Source organism: Anabrus simplex, chromosome 7 (genome assembly GCF_040414725.1).
Source record: "Anabrus simplex isolate iqAnaSimp1 chromosome 7, ASM4041472v1, whole genome shotgun sequence".
NCBI classification, from domain to species: Eukaryota; Metazoa; Arthropoda; class Insecta; order Orthoptera; family Tettigoniidae; genus Anabrus; species Anabrus simplex.
Window position 1 is genome coordinate 79,198,636 of NC_090271.1, and position 22,184 is coordinate 79,220,819.

At 40.0% G+C, this 22,184-nt stretch overlaps 1 protein-coding gene across 1 annotated transcript in view; it reads left to right on the forward strand.

Moving 5' to 3' along the window:
• Positions 1-22,184, forward strand: part of LOC136877702 (synaptogenesis protein syg-1-like) — a 1,066,513-nt gene that overhangs the window by 563,186 nt on the left and 481,143 nt on the right. The window lies entirely within an intron of this gene.

A 22,184-nucleotide genomic window follows, 5' to 3' on the forward strand; every position in this document is an offset into this window, starting at 1 on the left:
TGCCTCAACATGTTAACAGCTGAGATTCAGAATGGTGACTCATACTGGCCAGGTCGAACACGTGCAGGCTGCTTGCGAGGTCAAGTACAATGCGCGCGCCTACCATACTGCAGCTGTCGTAGTGTAGAGTGCAAACAACGTGCGTTCAATCTGGGTTTATATGGGAGACCCTGTAGAGGAAGAAATAGCAGGTGGTGGGTACAAAGTACTCTCTCCACACCCTCGTTTGTATTCCTAGGGTTAAGAGTGGGGTAACTGTTAGTCAGTCCCATGTACGTAAATTGTCTGAAAGAGTGTAGAAGATTTAATCGTTTTTTTTTTTTAAATTGCGCTTGATCCGTAAAAAAAAATGAAATAGCGTATGGCTTATAGTGCCGGGAGTGTCAGAAGACATGTTCGGCTCGCCAGGTGCAGGTCTTTTGATTTGACTCCCGTAGGCGACCTGCGCGTCGTGATGAGGATGACATGATGATGAAGACAACACATACACCCAGCCCCCGTGTCAGCGAAATTAACTACATATGGTTAAAATTCCCGACCCTGACGGGAATCTAATCCGGGACCCCTGTAACCAAAGGCCAGCACGCTAACCATTTAGCCATGGAGCCGGACGCTTTATCCGTAATTTTGATAGAACAAGTGTTCTCGTTAAAGAATCAGGTTGACCGTGCTACTCGTAATTAATTCGCTGTAATACTGCAACCTGTGACAATAAAGTTCGGTGAATAGTCCTGTGCTATCAACATAGATGAACAATGCACGACAATGACCTTACTGTCCTTCGAAATAGTCCCCTCCCATAACTATGCACTGCTGAGTTCGGCGATACATGTCCTGAAAACTTTGCAAGAAGGCTTCCTTTGGGACTGTGTACAAAAGCCTCGTCACGTTTCGTTGGATGTCAGGAATATCGTCAAATCTCTTTCCTTTCAAAGCGAGTTTGAGTCGTGGGAATAGGAAGAAGTCTGAAGAATTGAGATCTGGCGAGTTCCGTTGAATGCTACACGGTACATTGAAATTTTGACCCGTTTCATGAAACCTCTACGCAGGGTACGACCCTAGTACGCACAACAAGGTTCATGGTTTTTTATCCATGGCAACGCTCGCCCACACACAGCCAATATCGTCAAACAGTTCATGGCGAAAAAGGGGGTGGTGCAACTGAACATCGCCCATTCTCGCCACATCTTTTGGTCTTTCATATTCCTGTTCGCAGTTCAGAACCAACGCACTAAACACGCACAGGTCTTACACGGTACACACACGATGCTCAACTGAACAACGTTGGGAGCAGGTGGTCAAAACCTGCTGCTACGCAGGTGCAGCGTTGCGTGTCGCCAGTGTTGCCGGATCGACCGTTCTGACTTCATTCACTGAACTTTATTGTCACAGGTTGTGTGTATATATATATATACATTACTCTTCGGATGGTAATAAGATTTCGTAGGTAAGCAAGCACATAAGCAAACTTATATTCATGTATTTTGCGATATTTTCTGTATCATCAATCTTCATTTAAATTCATTCAACTTCACTCTCTCTTTTGTTTAAGATTTATTTGGCTTCATCCTGTACTTCTCCATAAATTCTGTGTCCGCACCATTCAGAATCTCCGCAGGCTAATATAAAATAACATCACCGTTAAATCTTACATACTTCGTATATCCACTAACATTAGCGTGGGTTTGGGATCAAGCTTTTCAATTCCATCTCTCCAGCTCTATCTGAAGTAATAAAACGAAGTATTAGGTCCATTATTGCAGGATATCTAATAATCTCCTTTCCCCCTTCCACCCTCAGTCCAAACTATAAAGTTTCCAGGAGAGAGGCAGCCGGCGCGGCGGGGCGCAGCAGTTCAACCTGTGATTGCGTCATGCAGGACCAAGCAGAAAACCTCACTCTCCGTTACCAACAGCCTTTTACTGGGAGAGTTTAAAATAAAACCTTCCTAAACTTCGATTTGTTATTTGTTAAGGTACGAGTCTGAACAGAAAGTACGTCCGACAATAGAAGTTACGAATTGATTCTGGAAACACAATAACCTAAAATGTTCCTCTGTCATATTCAGAACCATCCCCTACATAACATGAGAGTTTTAGTTTTACATCCTATGTTCTTTAACGTTAACAATAAACCTGATGAACTAACTTAAACTACATTAGTCTCAACTCTATTATTTTAACAACACATTCGTAGTTCACTAATCATCACAGAACTATAAATATTTATTCTCTATTTTGAAATAAACATGCCTTGTGGCTAGGAGTAATCTGAAGGTAGCGAAACAAAATATGTGACGTGACGTTACCCAGCAACCGTGCAGGCCCTGATGTGAAGTATTGATGGATGGCCATGACTGAGAGACATATAGAAGGCTTTGTTATGAAAGGCCTCGTATCATCATACGCAAGGGAAATTATTTCATTCGTGATTGTTTCATAGGCCCTGAGCCATTTTCCCTCTTTCGATGCATTGAATTCTACATTGTCAAGTGGTGGTGGTGATTATTGTTTTAAGAGTACAATTAGGCAACCATCCTCTACTGTATCTACCACCAATCAGAGAGAAAAATGGAAGGGGTCGAACACTTCGAAAAGTGAATGTATCGGCCAAAGAAAGTCGAAGGGCGTGAAAATGAAGACTCCCTAGCGTCGGAGTCGGAAAGGAACAAGAGTTGACCATGGAAGGTCGGATAGGGTAGGCCCCTGGCTCCTATTTTAGTTGCCTCTTACGACAGGCAAGGGGTAGCGTGGTTCTTATTCTACAACACCTACCGACAGGGGGACTACGCTTGTCAACTCCAAATTCCACAGCAGACTTATCTCGAAAACTTTTCGATAGATGCAAATAAATGAATCGTTATCAACTTCAGTTTCATTTATTTAAAGACATATTTATGATCATTTGATTTTTCCCAAACGGGAAATTTTCCACTGTTTTATTTTTTATTAATATTCTTTCAAATGGGCCTACTTGGTACCGTGTTTGTTCAATCCCTGGGCTTCAATCTTTGCCCAGTATTGTCGCAATTTCTCCCGCTGTAACTTTTTCCCTGATCACGGATAAATTTCTTCTTCAAAGATTTTTCCTGAAAATCACAGTCTTTCTTCAGAATCTGTCTCAGAGTCCGTCTGTTTTGCAAGTCTGTCAGCCCAAGTTATTTTATGTCCTCCTTAGTTTCCGTCAGCAATGTGGCACGGACTTTCTTGTTTCACCAGAAGATGATCAAGCGGTCGGTCAGTCTGCTGGGAAGTCTTGCCACATAATCATGAAAATGTTTCCCTCCTTTGCTGGTACAATGAGAGATACTTTCTGTCTGGAAGTACAGATCCGAAATGTGCCGGACTTCCTGGTTTACAGTGAAGACCCTTCTTTCCAGTAACAGACACTCCTTGGAATAGAGCGCTTCCAAGCAAACGACTGTGGAGAAGTATTTCAGCTGCAGATTCCAACACAGACATCGCTTTTGTTGATGTTTTGAGTGTCAGGCCAGTTCCAGCTTATTAATTCTCCCTGGGAGGGTTTCTTTCTCTGACAAGTTGAGTTTGATACGATCACCGAGGTCCTTAAATTTTACCTATTGTAGCGAGACTTCTTTGATGTTGATAAAGTTCTTGGTTTTCACCAGTGACACCTGGAATCCTGCTTTAGCCACTTGCCTTCTGAGACAATTGACCTTGATTCCTGATATTTCCAGAGACTCGGCGTCTACAAACGCCAGACAATCTAGTTAGACCTACACTCTTGTGACTCAGGCTGGCCTAGATCCCACTCTGGACATCCAAGTTGAGTAATCCCTTGCATCATTCTCTCACCAGTATTTCAACGATGCATTTGAAGAAACGACCATCACCTTGTGTGATCGGCGTTTGAATCTCGAAGGTTTCGAAGTTCTTGCCTCTGACTTTAAGCTTGGAGTTGTATCAGTCAGGAGTTTTATAATGATTTTTCAGGTTTTTCTGTCTAATCCTAATTCCTAGAGAATTTTACCACGAGTTTGTCTGTCCAGGGAGTCATAGGCCTTGCTAAAATCAAGAAAGGTGGAATAGGCTTGTACTGTTTTGTGGTTTGATATTTTCTCAGCAGAAACCTCCAGGTTTTCCCCCGGTAGATTATTCAGATGATTCTCTGCCCTTGATAGCAAGGCCTTAGACAGGACCTTGTACGTTACTTGGTAATTGTTCATCTTTGTACGATCTCATTTTTTGTGAGTGGGTGGTTCAAAGCTGAATTCCAGCCATATGACAATTTCTCCGTTTCCCGGATGTTCTCAATGATCTCAGTGAGCTTGTCCATTGCATGTTTCCAGAGTTCAACCACGGTTGAGTCTTCTCCAGATACCTTGTTGTTCTTGAGCAGTTGGACGATTTGGCTAACTTTTTTCACTGACTGAAGTAATGCGTCCGGGTTTGGTAAATGTTAAAGGAAACATGTTTTATATAAGTCGAAAATAAGGAATATATTTGACTTACATAAATGATTATCCTCAATAAATCAATATTTATTGTTCCGTTACGACCCCTTTTGTAATTTAGGTCAGTGTATCTAAGTTCAATTTATATAGAACTCTGTCATATTTACCCTTATTCTTAAATTTCAAGTTTCTTTCAGTCTCAAATGTTAAATTATTCCTTTGAAAAAGAAAATGAATATAGCTTAATCATTAGTATATATAATTCTGGCTGCCTATAAACTCTAGTAGACCTTAGCAATAATTACAGAAATCTATATATATAAAATAAGAGTTTTGTCTGTACATTGCTCAGAATTTAATAATAATGGTATTACTGTATCGGTCATGTCCACAGTAACAAGAAGATGCACTTTTTACTTTTCCGTAATATCTGTCTGTCTGTCTGTCTGTCTGTCTGTCTGTCTGTCTGTCTGTCTGTCTGTCTGTCTGTCTGTCTGTCTGTCTGTCTGTCTGTCTGTCTGTCTGTCTGTCTGTCTGTCTGTCTGTCTGTCTGTCTGTCTGTCTGTCTGTCTGTCTGTCTGTCTGTCTGTCTGTCTGTCTGTACACGCATCATGAGAAAACGGCTGAAGGGAATTTAATGAAAATTGGTATATATAGTCCGGGAATGAGCCGCTACAATCTAGGCTATAAATTATTTTATTCACACTGAGTAAAATGGTAGTTTAGGGGAAGGCCTAAAATTGAATTCTCAAATGTTTATGTTATTAATGGTCCTATCGATAAATACTACACAAGCAAAGTTATGCAGAATTAAATTTCCGATCATTTATGTCTTATACACTTTTACCGTACCGTGTGTGATATCACAGATATTCCTGAATTTGTATTTTTGTTGCTAAGTCCACATCAACGCCGAGCCACGAGAATATCGGTAAAGAGAATTTAATGAAAATCGGTATATAGAGTCTGGGAATAATAAATTCCGGTCTAAGCTATAAACAATTTTATTCATCCTGAATAAAATGGTAGTTTAGGGGAAGGCGCCTAAAATTTAAGTTTTAAATACCTGTGTTATTGGTCCTCTCGAAAATACTACATAACAAAAGTTATAGAGAATACAATTTACAATCTTTTTTTTAATGTTTTATTCAGTTTTACCGTACTGGCTATGATAAGACTGGTATTTCATAGTCTACAGGAAACTAAATATAAAGGCCTACAATATCGAAAGCTCATAAAATTGATCAACAATAACATTACATTGTCCATTGTTTGTTGTGATATTCTTTGTATCTTATGCTACCACTCATTACCGATAGATGGAATTAGTAATGCGTACCCAGTATAACAGCATTAATATTGGCGGTAAATAGTTGAAGAGTTAGATTACTTTATTCTTTAGCACGCCATTCCTCCGTTTCTGAGAATGCTGGTACATAACACACTGCTCATCATAGTATTCCAGCTATTCGATCCCTACTCTGATACACTGATAGGAATGAGCAGTGTCCATACATAATGGAATAATTGCAGAGGCTCACTTATGACCTGGTCTAGAATTACAATTTCGACCTATTCCAAGTTATAGCACCGTAATTTACAAAATAACTCAAAATTCAACCCTGAAAAGACCCGTTTCTTAAGAAAAGTTTTTTCCTCTTCACTTTTATTACATTCCACATTCATTTTATTTCAAACTAGCGAATGTACCCGTGCTTCGCTACGGTATTCTACATTGTATTCGAATATCGAAGTAAATAGTGTGCATGCAGTAAATAAGATTGTTTTAAAATTGCATGTCTCTTAGCGTTATCCGAGGAAGAGCATGGGGAGGTCCCCGTACGTTGTTTCCAATGTAAAGTGTTTGTTATGGATTTGTGATATAACGGCAGGCTCACTTGCCTACTGCCATTCACAATCGAGTTGGGAAGTTTACATTATAATTGCAAGCCCCATTGCCTACTATGAGGACAGAATAGATTTGGGGAGTTTTCGTTAAAATGGCAGTCCCCCTTTCCTACTTCCAGACAGATTACAGTTTTTATTATAATGGCAGGCAATTACCCTACTATCACTCGAAATTGAGTTGTGCAGTTATCATTATAATGCCAGGCCCATTTTCCTACTTCCAGCCAGCTTACTGCCAGTCACACAAAGTTGGTGAGTTTCCATCAAAATAGCAGGCCACTATGCCTAATGCCAGTCACATTTTAGATGAGGACAGTTCTTTATAATGGCGGGCACCCTTGCCTACTGCCAAACACAATCGGGTAGGGGAGTTTTAAACAAAACTGCATGCTCACTTGCCTTCTGCAAGTCAAATCGAGAAGTGAACTATTCGTTACAATTGTAGACCTACCTTACTAATGACAGTTACACAGGAGTTGGAGAAGGAACCCTTTCATACTGCCAGTCAAAGTCGGTGTGGGGAGTACTGATTACAATAGCAGACCCACCCTTTCTCGATCGCTACAAATCGACATCAGTGAATATATATAGATCGACATACGAAAGTATATGCGTGTTTACAATATTGAAGACCTTCATTTACAGATTAACTGCTACTAAACGTACGTCATATCGACAAAGGATTATACCATAAGACACGCCAGATTTAGTGGCCTAAATGGCTGGTCCTATGATATGTCATCTATTCTTGGGTCAGATTGAGTTAGAAACGTGGAACAGGGTAACGTTCTTGTAAGATTATCTCACATTACATTAATTTTCGGATAATTATGTGACAGCTACATACATAGCATTTGGCTCATATATGGCTACTGGGTGGGCCAATTTTCGTGAAGAGTTTGATGATTCTGTATTTCATATAAGTAATCGAAGGTATGAATTATGCATGTGAAAATTCCAAATTGACTTAACATCCATTAATAGAGAAAAATCAAACGTAAAAGGGATACAGATACGGCAAAAAGTCATAAGACCAAGGTTGTAGATCATTCCAAATTGAACGGAGATTGTGCAATCTGTTATGTGATAGGAATTTCCGAAGGTCTGCACCATCATTAAATTGCCTGCATATTTCGATATTCTTCGGGGATAAAAAGTGAAAAATTTAATGATCTTGGATGTTTTCCGTTCGTTACAGGCTAAAACGTATAATTTTGTCAAATTTCAATTATCTTCTTTTTCTTCTGGCAGATTATGCCGCAATCTGGATTTTGGGCGAGGCGGGTAAAAATTAGGACTTTCAGGAAACTAAACCAAAAATTATGCAGATGGTCATTATTACCCCTTAAACGGAAAGCTGTACGGAAATTTCGCCAAAATAGTCAGTGTAGAGGCACACAGTCGTTACGATTTGATTTATATAGATAAGGAATCTGCTCCATGTAAAACACCTTTTTGGCTATGTCCGCTGGACTTAACCTGAAAAACTGACCATTCATGATATCTCGCTTATTAATCCTCCTGACGAAAAATTGCACATGAAAAAAAGGTTTAGAGGTGGAATTCCATCACGTTTGGTCGATTTCCAGTCTGGTTGGTCTTGTTCTGTATATATTGTGGAAGAGTAAAATCACCATTTCGGTTCCCTATAAACCGCCAGTCCATTCCGGAACATGAAATGTTATTTACGTTTAAAACCTACCTTTGGACAGGTGGATGCTAAATATGAATTTTGGTTCGAATGTCTTCAGTAGTTTTCAAGTTGTAAGGAATACGCTTTACACGCACCCGCTCGTGAGTTAAGTCCAATGGGACTTGTACAAAAAAAACGGTCCGTTAATGATATCTCCCTTATTAATCCTCGTATCGAAATGATGCACATGAGAAAAAAGGTTTAGAAATTAATTTCTACCAAGGCAGGTAGATTTAAATTAACGTTGGTTGTGTATATTTTGTGGAAGTGCAAAATCACTGTTTCGGTTTCTTATAAACCCCCAGTCAGTTCAGGGATTTAGAAACAATATTTGCCCTAAAACCTATCAAGGACAGGTGTATTCTAAATATGAGTATTGGTTGAAATACATCCAGTAGTTTGTAGCACTCGCGTACATACGGCGTAATTAAGGAAGAAAATAATACAGTTAAGTTGAGAGTAACAGAAAATGGATTATAACTGAGGACAGCCGGATAACGACAAATATGTAAATGCCAAGTTAATGTATTGGAAAATCAAATGCCCCTCAATAAATTATGCTAGTGTGAGTTATGGATAAAATAAAGGGGTAACAGAGGAGAAATTTTGATCCATTGATTCCTAGGTAAACAAATAATAAGAAGATGACTAATGGTGTTATTACTTATTCTATTCGAAGGCGGTTATAACATCCAACGATATTCCGCCAATATCCCGCAGATAGGCCGATTGACGCCTCTCTTGCCTTCTACCTAAGGAACAACCACGAATTTAAAAGCATGATGAGGAAAATGGCAATACGTTACTTCCCTGCTGAAATGCAGTCGGAGACGTTGCCATGGTAACCTGTAGGTTCGTTGTCGGTCTGTCGGTCACTCAATGCAGAGCATGGTACCAGCAGAAAATAGTAAATTTCTCCGTCATGTAAAGAGTAAGGTAAATTATGAACATAACGAAAGTTGTTTATAATGAAGAGACGTTTCACGTACGGTAAACGAAGCTTACAGAAAATCAATAGTATAAGAGAAAATGGAGGAAAACCATTCTGGTTTTCCTACAAACCCCCGTCTATTCAAAGATTTTAAAATGATATGCATATTGAAACCTTCCCCGGGATGAGTATACTCTAAATATGAAGATTAGTTGAGATCTATCGAGCCGTTTCGACGTGATGGTGGAAAAACCATCCTGGTTTTCCTATAAACCCCGTCTATTCAAAGATTTTAAAATGATATGCATATTGAAACCTTCCCCGGGATGAGTATACTCCAAATATGAAATTTGATTGAGATCTATCCAGCCGTTTCGACGTGATGGTGGAAAAACCGTTCTGGTTTTCCTATAAACCCCCGTGTATTCAAAGGTTTTAAAATGATATGCATATCATAACCTTCCCCGGGAGGATTATACTCTAAATATGAAGTTTAGTTGAGATCTATCGAGCCGTTTCGACGTGATGGTGGAAAATCAATTCTGGTTTCCCTATAAACCCCCGTCTATTCAAAGATTTTAAAATGATATGCATATCGAAACCTTCCCCGGGATGAGTATACTCTAAATATGAAATTTGGTTGAGATCTATCGAGCCGTTTCGACGTGATGGTGGAACAACCATCCTAGTTTTCCTATAAACCCCCGTCTATTTAAATATTGTAAAATGATATGCATATCCAAACCTTCCACGGGAGGAGTATACTCTAAATATGAAGTTTGGTTGAGATTTATCCAGCCGTTTCGACGTGATGGTGGAAAAACCATTCTGGTTTTCCTATAAACACCCAGTGTATTCAACGATTTCAAAATGACATGCTTATCGAAACCTTCACCGGGATGAGTATACTCTAAATATGAAATTTGGTTGAGATCTACCCAGCCGTTTCGAGGTGATGGTGGAAAAATATTCTGGTTTTCCTATAAACCCCCGTGTATTCAAAGATTTTAAAATAGTATGCATATCGAAACCTTCCCCGGGAGGAGTATACTCTAAATATGAAGTTTAGTTGAGATCTATCGAGCCGTTTCGACGTGATGGTGGAAAAACCATTCTGGTTTTCCTATAAACCCCCGTGTATTCAAAGATTTAAAATGATATGAATATCGAAACCATCCCCGGGATGAGTATACTCTAAATATGAAATTTGGTTGAGATCTATCCAGCCGTTTAGACGTGATGTTGGAAAAACCATTCTGGTTTTCCTATAAGCCCCCGTGTATTCAAAGATTTTAAAATGATATGCATATCGAAACCTTCCCCGGGATGAGTATACTCTAAATATGAAGTTTGGTTGAGATCTATCCAGCCGGTTCGACGTGATGGTGGAAAAACCATACTGGTTTTCCTATAAACCCCCGTGTATTCAAAGATTTTAAAATGATATGCATATCGAAACCTTCCCCGGGAGGAGTATACTCTAAATATGAAGTTTGGTTGAGATCTATCCAGCCGTTTCGACGTGATGGTGGAAAAACCATTCTGGTTTTCCTATAAACCCCCCGTGTATTCAATGATTTAAAATGATATGCATATCGAAACCTTCCCCGGGATGAGTATACTCTAAATATGAAATTTGGTTGAGATCTATCCAGCCGTTTCGACGTGATGGTGGAAAAACCATTCTACTTTTACTATAAACCCCCGTCTATTTAAATATTTTAAAATGATATGCATATCGAAACCTTCCACGGGAGGAGTATACTCTAAATATGAAGTTTGGCTCAGATTTATCCAGCCGTTTCGACGTGATGGTGGAAAAACCATTCTGGTTTTCCTATAAACACCCCGTCTATTCAACGATTTTAAAATGACATGCTTATCGAAACCTTCCCTGGGATGAGTATACTCTAAATGTGAAATTTGGTTGAGATCTATCCAGCCGTTTCGAGGTGATGGTGGAAAAATATTCTGGTTTTCCTATAAACCCCCGTGTATTCAAAGATTTTGAAATAGTATGCATATCGAAACCTTCCCCGGGAGGAGTATACTCTAAATATGAAGTTTAGTTGAGATCTGTCGAGCCGTTTCGACGTGATGGTGGAAAAACCATTCTGGTTTTCCTATAAACCCCCGTGTATTCAAAGGTTTTAAAATGATATGCATATCATAACCTTCCCCGGGAGGATTATACTCTAAATATTAAGTTTAGTTGAGATCTATCTAGCCGTTTCGACGTGATGGTGGAAAATCAATTCTGGTTTCCCTATAAACCCCCGTCTATTCAAAGATTTTAAAATGATATGCATATCGAAACCTTCCCCGGGATGAGTATACTCTAAATATGAAATTTGGTTGAGATCTATCGAGCCGTTTCGACGTGATGGTGGAACAACCATCCTAGTTTTCCTATAAACCCCCGTCTATTTAAATATTGTAAAATGATATGCATATCCAAACCTTCCACGGGAGGAGTATACTCTAAATATGAAGTTTGGTTGAGATTTATCCAGCCGTTTCGACGTGATGGTGGAAAAACCATTCTGGTTTTCCTATAAACACCCAGTGTATTCAACGATTTCAAAATGACATGCTTATCGAAACCTTCCCCGGGATGAGTATACTCTAAATATGAAATTTGGTTGAGATCTATCCAGCCGTTTCGAGGTGATGGTGGAAAAATATTCTGGTTTTCCTATAAACCCCCGTGTATTCAAAGATTTTAAAATAGTATGCATATCGAAACCTTCCCCGGGAGGAGTAAACTCTAAATATGAAGTTTAGTTGAGATCTATCGAGCCGTTTCGACGTGATGGTGGAAAAACCATTCTGGTTTTCCTATAAACACCCCGTGTATTCAACGATTTTAAAATGACATGCTTATCGAAACCTTCCCCGGGATGAGTATACTCTAAATATGAAATTTGGTTGAGATCTATCCAGCCGTTTCGAGGTGATGGTGGAAAAACCATTCTGGTTTTCCTATAACCCCCGTGTATTCAAAGATTTTAAAATAGTATGCATATCGAAACCTTCCCCGGGAGGAGTATACTCTAAATATGAAGTTTGGTTGATATCTATCCAGCCGTTTCGACGTGAAGGTGGAAAAACCATTCTGGTTTCCCTATAAACCCCCCGTGTATTCAAAGATTTTAAAATGATATGCATATCGAAAACTTCCCGGGGTGGAGTATACTCTAAATATGAAGTTCAGTTGAGATCTATCGAGCCGTTTCGATGTGATGGTGGAAAAAACATTCTGGTTTTCCTATAAACCCCCGTGTATTCAAAGATTTAAAATGATATGTATATCGAAACCTTCCCCGGGATGAGTATACTCTAAATATGAAATTTGGTTGAGATCTATCCAGCCGTTTCGACGTGATGGTGGAAAAACCATCCTAGTTTTCCTATAAACCCCCGTCTATTTAAATATTGTAAAATGATATGCATATCCAAACCTTCCACGGGAGGAGTATACTCTAAATATGAAGTTTGGTTGAGATTTATCCAGCCGTTTCGACGTGATGGTGGAAAAACCATTCTGGTTTTCCTATAAACACCCCGTGTATTCAAAGATATTAAAATAGTATGCATATCGAAACCTTCCCCGGGAGGAGTATACTCTAAATATGAAGTTTGGTTGAGATTTATCCAGCCGTTTCGACGTGATGGTGGAAAAACCATTCTGGTTTCCGTATAAATCCCCCGTGTATTCAAAGATTTTAAAATGATATGCATATCGAAAACTTCCCCGGGAGGAGTATACTCTAAATATGAAGTTTAGTTGAGATCTATCGAGCCGTTTCGACGTGATGGTGGAAAAACCATTCTGGTTTTCCTTTAAACCCCCGTGTATTCAAAGATTTAAAATTATATGAATATCGAAACCTTCCCCGGGATGAGTATACTCTAAATATGAAATTTGGTTCAGATCTATCCAGCCGTTTCGACGTGATGTTGGAAAAACCATTCTGGTTTTCCTATAAACCCCCGTGTATTCAAAGATTTTAAAATGTTATGCATATCGAAACCTTCCCCGGGATGAGTATACTCTAAATATGAAGTTTGGTTGAGATCTATCCAGCCGGTTCGACGTGATGGTGGAAAAACCATTCTGGTTTTCCAATAAACCCCCGTGTATTCAAAGATCTTAAAATGATATGCATATCGAAACCTTCCCCGGGGGGAGTATACTCTAAATATGAAGTTTGGTTGAGATCTATCCAGCCGTTTCGACGTGATGGTGGAAAAACCATTCTGGTTTTCCTATAAACACCCCGTGTATTCAAAGATTTTAAAATGATATGCATATCGAAACCTTCCCCGGGATGAGTATACTCTAAATATGAAATTTGGTTGAGATCTATCCAGCCGTTTCGACGTGATGGTGGAAAAACCATTCTACTTTTACTATAAACCCCCGTCTATTTAAATATTTTAAAATGATATGCATATCGAAACCTTCCACGGGAGGAGTATACTCTAAATATGAAGTTTGGTTCAGATTTATCCAGCCGTTTCGACGTGATGGTGAAAAAACCATTCTGAGTTTCCTATAAACACCCCGTGTATTCAACGATTTTAAAATGACATGCTTATCGAAACCTTTCCCGGGATGAGTATACTCTAAATATGAAATTTGGTTGAGATCTATCCAGCCGTTTAGAGGTGATGGTGGAAAAACCATTCTGGTTTTCCTATAAACCCCCGTGTATTCAAAGATTTTAAAATAGTATGCATATCGAAACCTTCCCCGGGAGGAGTATACTCTAAATATGAAGTTTGGTTGATATCTATCCAGCCGTTTGGACGTGATGGTGGAAGAACCATTCTGGTTTCCCTATAAACCCCCCGTGTATTCAAAGATTTTAAAATGATATGCATATCGAAACCTTCCCCGGGAGGAGTATACTCTAAATATGAAGTTTAGTTGAGATCTATCGAGCCGTTTCGATGTGATGGTGAAAAAACCATTCTGGTTTTCCTATAAACCCCCGTGTATTCAAAGATTTAAAATGATATGTATATCGAAACCTTCCCCGGGATGAGTATACTCTAAATATAAAATTTGGTTGAGATCTATCCAGCCGTTTCGACGTGATGTTGGAAAAACCATTCTGATTTTCCTATAAACCCCCGTGTATTCAAAGATTTTAAAATGATATGCATATCGAAACCTTCCCCGGGATGAGTATACTCTAAATATGAAGTTTGGTTGAGATCTATCCAGCCGGTTCGACGTGATGGTGGAAAAACCATTCTGGTTTTCCTATAAACCCCCGTGTATTCAAAGATTTAAAATGATATGCATATCGAAACCTTCCCCGGGAGGAGTATACTCTAAATATGAAGTTTGGTTGAGATCTATCCAGCCGTTTCGACGTGATGGTGGAAAAACCATTCTGGTTTTCCTATAAATCCCCCGTGTATTCAAAGATTTTAAAATGATATGCATATCGAAACCTTCCCCGGGATGAGTATACTCTAAATATGAAATTTGGTTGAGATCTATCCAGCCGTTTCGAGGTGATGGTGGAAAAACCATTCTGGTTTTCCTATAAATCCCCCGTGTATTCAAAGATTTTAAAATGATATGCATATCGAAACCTTCCGCGGAGGATTATACTCTAAATATGAAATTTGGTTGAGATCTATCGAGCCGTTTCGACGTGATGGTGGAAAAACCATTCTAGTTTTCCTATAAACCCCCGTCTATTTAAATATTTTAAAATGAAATGCATATCGAAACCTTCCACGGGAGGAGTATACTCTAAATATGAAGTTTGGTTGAGATTTATCCAGCCGTTTCGACGTGATGGTGGAAAAACCATTCTGGTTTTCCTATAAACACCCAGTGTATTCAACGATTTTGAAATGACATGCTTATCGAAACCTTCCCCGGGATGAGTATACTCTAAATATGAAATTTGGTTGAGATCTATCCAGCCGTTTCGAGGTGATGGTGGAAAAACCATTCTGGTTTTCCTATAAACCCCCGTGTATTCAAAGATTTTAAAATAGTATGCATATCGAAACCTTCCCCGGGAAGAGTATACTCTAAATATGAAGTTTGGTTGATATCTATCCAGCCGTTTCGACGTGATGGTGGAAAAACCATTCTAGTTTCCCTATAAACCCCCCGTGTATTCAAAGATTTTAAAATGATATGCATATTGAAACCTTCCCCGGGAGGAGTATACTCTAAATATGAAGTTTAGTTGAGATCTATCGAGCCGTTTCGACGTGATGGTGGAAGAACCATTCTGGTTTTCCTATAAACCCCCGTGTATTCAAAGATTTAAAATGATATGAATATCGAAACCTTCCCCGGGATGAGTATACTCTAAATATGAAATTTGGTTGAGATCTATCCAGCCGTTTCTCGTGATGTTGGAAAAACCATTCTGGTTTTCCTATAAACCCCCGTGTATTCAAAGATTTTAAAATGATATGCATATCGAAACCTTCCCCGGGATGAGTATACTCTAAATATGAAGTTTGGTTGAGATCTATCCAGCCGTTTCGACGTGATGGTGGAAAAACCATTCTGGTTTTCCTATAAACCCCCCGTGTATTCAATGATTTTAAAATGATATGCACATCGAAACCTTCCCCGGGAGGAGTATACTCTAAGTATGAAGTTTGGTTGAGATCTACCCAGCCGTTTCGACGTGATGGTAGAAAAACCATTCTGGTTTTCTTATAAACCCCCCGTGTATTCAAAGATTTTAAAATGATATGCATATCGAAACCTTCCCCGGGATGAGTATACTCTAAATATGAAGTTTGGTTGAGGTCTATCCAGCCGTTTCGACGTGATGGTGGAACAAACAGACAAACAAACAGACACGAACAATTTTATTTATATAGATTGGCAGCGAAGAGGGGATTTCTTCTCTGGCTTGGAGGAAAAATTTGCCTCCATGTATATAGACTTTTTCCCCCCCCGCCAGTGTAGTGAATTGAGATTTTCCGACTCATCGGGTACTCCTATCAAACGGATGAGTAAAAGGTCATAGTTTTTGCTCTGCGACTCTACACTACTTGCGAGCCCCCCCCCTTCCCCCCCCCCCCCCCCCCGGAAATGAAAGCGAGTTCACGGCTCGCGGCTGTCTGCAACCTGGTAATCCCCGCTCTGGAATTTTGGACTCTTAGATCGGCAACATAGTACTGTTCGTTAAAAGTAAGAACATTTCATTTCATTTCACATGGTAACACTGCTTTTAACCACGACATTTCTACTGGCGTCATTGTAGTGACCTATGTTGATTTCAGTTGGGAAAACCACTAAGACAGTCTTTCTGAGGATGTAAAGAGGCAGGTGGAGAGTGAGTGTCTGCTATTATAACGAAAACTCCCCCAACTTGATTGTGACTGATGGTAGGCAAGAGGGACTTCCATTACAATGAAAATTCCCTAACCCAGTCTTCACATAATAAAATGCGTTTGCTGACTTCCCCGTCACGTTTCTAGGGTAATGTTAATAGATATGCAATTAAATACAATCTTACTCACGACTGTACACTACCTAACCTAGAATCCGGTATGCAATTTAGAATTCCGTAGCGAAGCACGGGTACATCAGCTAGTGTGAAATAAATTTATATACTATACTATACTATACTTTTATAACAGAGAAAATGAATTAATGTCTGCGGTATATATAATGTATAAAGGCGCAGAGTGAGGGATAGCGCAGTTGGGAAAAGAGAGAGGGTCAGGCAACGATACGAAGAAGTCAGGAAGATTGATATTGTTCTTCACATTTTGATATGATGGCAGATAATTAAACTTCCACAAGTAGAACCTGGAAATTAAAGTTTGTCACGATTTCCCATAAAGGGTAAAAAAATGTAATGTAAAGAAACAAATAAGTTAGGAGGTTCAAAATAAGCATATCTTATCGAAGTCTTCAACGATTTTAAAGCTGAAACTAAATCAATTGCATTATTTACGTCTTAATATTTATATCATATTAAGTAGATACTGTTATCGAAGAGAATATTTTTATTGATATCATGACATGTTCATGAAGCTTCCACGGTCTGTTGAGTTACGTAATTCCTCAGGGTTGAACCGTGTTGTTGATTTCTGTTCCTGACGTACGGTTTACTGCATAGAGACCAATTCCTTTAGATCAAGTAAGGGTATTTCAGTCGCGTTGACAAGAAATACTGCAATGTATTTGAAACGTATACTTCTAGCAGGCTTAGACCAGCTGAGATGTTTCAACCTCCCATCCTGCGTAGTCAACTGACTTAGATATCTCCATCGGCAGACATCAACGGCTCGTTAAATAACACCTCTTTGAAAAGTAACATTTAGGACTCTTTGAAGTCTGTTATTATTATTATTATTATTATTATTATTATTATTATTATTATTATTATTATTATTATTATTATTATTACTTCGATTTTGGCCTACTTTGGACCTCGGTAAACTATTGACTTGCTGGTTAGTCCTCTTTTCTTCTCCCAGAACCTTTTTATCATTTCGCTGCTCTCCATCTTCCTCTCCTTTAACCACATGCTCTTGGACTTTCCGTTTTGCTTTTCCTAGAGCCCCTTGAATTTATCAATTTTAGCTCGAAACATATCGCTATTTACAATTTATTTTGGTATTTATGCCAACTTCCCCCATGTCTTTTCTTGTTTCTTCTACCCATTTAGTAGTTGATTTTAATTTGATGCTGTAGTTAAAGATTTTCTTTGTAAGTCGACTCTCGTTCATTCTTGTGAGATGCCCATAAAACTTCGGTCTCCTCTTACGTATGGTGCTTGTGATCTTCTCTGTCTGTCTAGTGTCAGTGTATATCATTTCTCCTCTTCCTCCAAGCACCTTCCTTTCTTTTTTCAGGACCTAAGATCCTTCTCAGACGGCCCCGTGGTGTAGGGGTAGCGTGCTTGCCTCTCGCCCGGAGGCCACGGGTTCGATTCCTGGCCACGTCAGAGGTTTTTCTCTCGACCTGAGGGCCGGCTCGAGGTCACTTAGCCTACGTGATTAGAACTAAGGAGCTATCTGACGGTGAGATGGCGGCCCCGGTCTCGAAAGCCTAGAATAACGGCCGAGTGGATGCGACCCCTCGTAATCTGCAGGCCTTCGGGCTGAGCAGCAGTCGCTGGCCAGGCCAAGGCCCTTTCAAGGGTGTTAAGTGCCGTGGGGTTTCTTTCTTCTCTAGCTCATCCTTTTCCCCTTTCTTATTCAATATCAGACATTCTGAACTGTAAAGTCCCTCTGGCTTGATAACCGTGAGATAGTCTCTAAACTTCGCTCTCTGAGATATCGTTCTTTTATTGTATCTATTCTGTACTAATCTATAAGCTAATGCCATCTTTATGGTCCTTCCCTTATTTTTTTCTTTATCAAGCCCATTCGGTTGGATCCATTCACCAAGATATTTAGATTTATCTGACCTCCTGATTTTCCTACACTTTGTTTCCAAGTAATTTTCTTTATTATGTTTATATTCTATGAACTCTGTCTCTTCATACGAGATCCCGAGTCGTGCCTTCTCTTCAATTTCATGTCATTATTTGGGCTTCTTCTTTATCTTCCTAACAATGCTATGTCATCAGCGAATGCTAAGCAATCCACCTTCACATTCTGCTCCTTAGTACCTAAATTATTATTATTATGAATCCCTATTATTATTGTGCCAGCCCCGTGGTGTAGGGGTGGCGTGCCTGCCTCTTATCCGGAGGTCCCGGGTTCGATTCCCGGCCAGGTCAGGGATTTTTACCTGGACCTGAGGGCTGGCTCCAGGTCCACTCAGCCTACGTGATTAGAATTGAGGAGCCATCTGACGGTGAGATGGCAGCCCCGGTCTAGAAAGCCAAGAATAACGGCCGAGAGGATTCGTTGTGCTGACCACACGACACCTCGTAATCTGCAGGCCTTCGAGCTGAGCAGCGGTCGCTTGGTAGGCCAAGGCCCTTCAAGGGCTGTAGCGCCATGGGGCTTGGTTTGGATCAGTATTGTAGTTCAGTGAACTAGACTACTCTCACAGATATGATGAACTAACACTGCAGCTGGGAACACTTTCTTAAGAGAGATTAGTAATATATCGCTACATTTTGACGTTCCTGCCTCTATTTTCGGTTGTCCTCAACCATGAGTCGTTATTCTATGAGGGTCAGAGGAATTATTTTTCATTTTTATCGAAATTACCTTATAGTTGGTCCAGTTTCTTTTCTTTTGAGCAGTGTTTCTTAATCTTTTGACTCGTCGACCAGGTTCCTTTTACCGAAAATTGAACTACGACACTCGTTGACTTCTTGCGTTGACAACATTGTGAGCCGTACAGTGTCGTCCTTCATGTCAGGTGTTTTATTTCCGAGCCATTTTTCTCTAGAAGTATTAAATGTACTTGAATTGAAATTTAAAACGGGTAAACATAAGAAAGGAAAAAAGTCAGTTCCTTTTACTTCTCGACCTCAAACATTTCCTAACAAGTGGTAAAAGAGTGATTCTTATCAGGTTTACATCAAGAGAAACCTATCAGGAGTGCATTGTGCGAAAGTAACATAATCGCCGTATAAGCCTTCAAGTCCACTGAAGGGGTGGAAGGGTAAAGGCTTCCACTATCCGTCACCTTGGTACGTGGTGGTGTAGGGTGGTTACCTCTAAGCCTAGCTTCTTTGAACCCATTGATTAACCTGATACTCATTTTATGAGCAGGCCGTGGGTACCTCAGGGCATGTGGACCTCCAGAAATGGAAATCTCGGTTACTAAATTTTTCGACTTCCTGACAGGAATCAAACCCACGTCCTTCTGGGTGAATCGAGTACATCTTTACCGCCTCGGCCTGATAGCCCTGTATTGCTTCTTACTGTTACATGGACATTTGTGTCCATTTGATGTAATAAAGTATCAATACATTCAAATCAGGGGTTCGAATGCATCATTGTATGTGTCGGTTTTCTTACTGATGTTATTGATGCTTCATTAAACTAAAATGATGGGTCTGTCCACGTAACAATAAGAAGCAATACAACAACAAGTGTACAACGAAGAAACACGAAGCTAATAGCCGAAGTACAGAAAAATATATACTAATAACAGTTTTAACTAGACCTACGTAATGTTGATAGTTCTAAGTCCGAGGTGCCGGAATTTAGTTCCGCAGGAGTTCTTTAACGTGCCAGTAAATGTACCAAAACGAGGCCGACGTATTTGAACACCTTCAAATACCACCGGACTGAGCCAGGATCGAACCTGCCAAGTTGGGGTCAGAAGGTCAGCGCCTCAACCGTCTGAGACACTCAGCCCTGCTAAGTCCGTTAAACTGCGAAGGAAAATGCAGTGCTCCGAAGCCAATTTGGAAAGCGAAATTTTCTACTTTGGGAGCCAATATGGAAACGCTGGCGGCAGAGGATAATAAGTGTAATAATCTCCCCCCTGCTCTAATACATCCTACAGACAATCTAGTGTTTGGTGTCATAGACTCAGTGCAACATTTTTAATTTATGATGCTATGATATTAGAGCCCTTTGTCATTCACTATATAATTATTCCCTTTCACTGAATACCTCCAAAAGGGCGGGTATAGGTTCGAGCCGCACACCTGACCTCATTTATGATACGCATTACAAATTACATGGCCACAGTATTTATGTTCCACCCACCGTAATGTCACGATGGTTTATTTGATTATGGTTACTAGTGTCGTTTGTATAACAGACAACTGCCACTCACCATCGCTCATGGAAGAGCGGCAATTGTCACGGCTGGTATACCGTACTAATGTGCTCATATCTGTCTCAGCAGGGGATCAAAACAGAATCAGAATTTACTCAAGGGTTTCCTATTCCCTGTTGGAAACATCTCCTCTCAATGATGAGTACGTCTTATATACACGCACTGTGTGAAACTAACTTAGAAAAATAGAATTTTCAATCAGTCATAAATTCTTTCTTTCTTTCTTTCTTTCTTAGTTTCTTAGTACGCTTACAGTCCAGGGTTAGTTGTTTGCATCGAACTCAGCGAGGTATCCCGCCTCTACAGCCTCAAGGGCAGTGTCTTAGAGCGTGAGACTTCGGGTCCGGGATACAACTGGAGTGGAGGACCAATACCTCACCCAGGCGGCCTTACTTGCTATGCTGAACAGGGGCCTTGTGGGTGTATGGGAAGATTGGATGGGATAGGCAAGGAAAAGGGAAGGAAGAGGCCATGGCCTTAAGTTAGGTACGAGTACCATCCCGGCATTTTGATGGACGAAAAGTGGGAAACCACTGAAAATCACTTCGAGGATGGCTGAGGTGGAATCGAACCCCCTCTACTCTGTTTACCTCCCGAGGCTGAGTGAACCACGTTCCAATTCTTGTACCACGTTTCAAATTTCGTGCAGAGCCGGGAATCAAACTCGGGCCTCTGGGGGTGGCAGCTAATCACACTAACCACTACACCACAGAGGCGGATAGTCATTAATTACGTTACGTAAAATAAAAATTGTCAAGAAATGTGTTTTTTCAAATTTATTTTACGTCACACCGACACAGACCAGTTCCATGGCGTCGATGGGATAGGAAAGGGCTAGAAGCGACTATATGCACATATGCATACTGAGAACAATATGTAATATTAATATACAATACAATACACTAGATAATTTCAAAGAAAACTCGTTAATTTCAAAGTATTTCTGCACAGAGTAAAAAGGGTACCTGATTAACTTCCTTTTACCGCGCGAGTTGGCCGTGCGGTTAGAGGCGCGCAGCTGTGTACTTTCATCTGGGAGATAGTGGGTTCGAACCCCACTGTCGGCAGCCCTGAAGATGGTTTTCCGTGGTTTCCCATTTTCACACCAGGCAAATGCTGGGACTGTACCTTAATTAAGGCCACGAGCGCCTCTGTCCCACTCCTAGGCCTTTCCTATCCCGTCGTTACCATAAGACCTATCTGTGTCAGTGCGACGTAAAGCAAATAGCAAAAAAACCTTCCTTCTTAAGCTTGCAACTCAATATACTGAATTATACTTCTTTTCGTAATAATAATAATAATAATAATAATAATAATAATAATAATAATAATAATAAATAACGCGATTGGTTTGGCGTCACACTATTTTGCGGTTTTCGGAGGTGTCGAGGTGCCGAAATATTGTCCCGCAAGAGTTTTTTATCGTACCATTAAGTCTATCGTCACGAGGCTGACGTATCTGAGAACTAGATTGATTTATATTAAACAAAAAATTACAACGTGTACTTTTTGTGAGATTTTTTTTTTAACTGGG